Genomic DNA, 1833 nt, shown 5'->3' with positions numbered 1-1833 from the left:
ACCTTCCCATGAGCCATGGGGTAGAGTGACTAAACCCACTCAGCTCACGGCCCCACCCACGAGCTTCCCTCTACCCTATCCTTAATCTTTTCTGAAAATGCTGCTAGCAAACCTTCTCATCCTTTTTCCGGTGGGAGACATTGTCTTTATTATCATTATCAGCCAATAAATCCGTCCTCTGCCCCAGAGAGAGATGCTAAATTTCTCAAAACTATTTGCTATACAAATATCCTTGAAAAGATAGTCCAGAACAAAAAGGTATCAGAAGATAATCAGAAACATGAAAAGACTCATGGAGAATTCTAAAGACACAGTGAACATTCCATGCGTGCACGCAATGTTCTTAGTTAATTGAGTAATAAATTGAATTCAATTCCAGCTGTAGCCAGTTCTTCGAAGTTTTATCTATAGTTTGTAATAGTTCCTTCTGAGGAATATTAGATATACGTAGTTTTTTAAATTTTTTCATTCCCTAGTTGTTTGACTTTTTTTTTCTTGAAACTAGGACTAGAAATGTCCCTTTGAGCCTCTATTTACACAAACACAAAATCATTAAATATAAACTTATATATATAATACATATAATTGGCCCATAAATATACGGGCCAATTCATGGCCGTGAATGTTAATTTTCATAGGCTTAGTACATACTTGCCTTTAGTATCAGAATGTTTAGTATCAGAATGTTGAAGCACACTGCCTTGCCTATAAGTCTTAAAGGGTCTTTGAACCGTAACACTGGGAGGACATCATAAGTCATACACTTTTACTTGTACAGGTAACGATATTGGGGTGTTAAAAGGCCACGCTGCCAGGGTTCAAATCTACCACTTGACTTACGTCCATAGTCTTTTCAATTAATATCTCTCCTTCAACTGGTTTCAGGGGAATTTGTTAGGTTCCATCCTAGTCTGTGAAGCTTTTAAGTTTGTTAAACCCTAACCACGGAAAAGAAAATGGAAAGGAAACTATTACGTAGCAAATTGTCTTATATATATGCAGACTTCTTAGTTAACTGAGTAATAAATTGAATTCAGTTCCAGGTGCAGCCAGTTATTCCAAGAATTTTCTGAAATTAGTTTACAATAGTTCTTACTAAAGAATATTATATATATGCATTTTTAAATTCCCTAGTTGTTCAAATTTTTTCGTTGAAATTTCAGTTTGTTTTGCACTTTGTAGCTTTTTCTTCTATTTTGTTGAACTGGAAAGAGCGATTCCTAGGACTCCATTTTAATTAAAGGAAGTTATTTCCAATCAACACTTCACAAAATACGTTTTCTTATTTTGTGGACTGAGGAATCCAAGAAAATACCGAAAACAGCAAAATTGGGGGACCTTAAGTTAATCACATAGCTGAACTGTGGCTACTGGCATTCCATGGATGGTCTCGCAATCAATTCTATCCAGAACTAAGAATCACGGCAGAACCCCAAGCCTGCTCGCCAGCCTGAACTGGGTGAGAGTTGAGAAAAAACACCCCCCACTTCCGTGCACCAAACGGCGGCTACTCAGAGTAACTGCAGTCTGTCTCCAGGTTTACGGGCCAGGGATGCACCTGCTAGACAGCAGAAACTCAAGAATGGGAACCAGCAACCGCTTCTAAACAGGAGGACGAGATGCTCACCCTGGGAAACTCCGCGATTCCCACGCACACCCCCACCTTCCACCCCTCTGGCAGCTCGGAACTCACCCACCGGAAGTAAAACTGAGGAAACGCCATTTCGAAGAACTGGGCTGACGTAAGCGCGCCGACTTCCGGCCCCGTCCTTCCGGAGATGGGTGGTCCTGGGATCCGGAGGGGAGGCGGAGCGGAGGCGGGGCTTGAGGCTG

Source organism: Orcinus orca, chromosome 2 (genome assembly GCF_937001465.1).
Source record: "Orcinus orca chromosome 2, mOrcOrc1.1, whole genome shotgun sequence".
In the NCBI taxonomy this organism is placed as follows: domain Eukaryota; kingdom Metazoa; phylum Chordata; class Mammalia; order Artiodactyla; family Delphinidae; genus Orcinus; species Orcinus orca.
Note: the sequence above shows the minus strand (reverse complement) of the source record.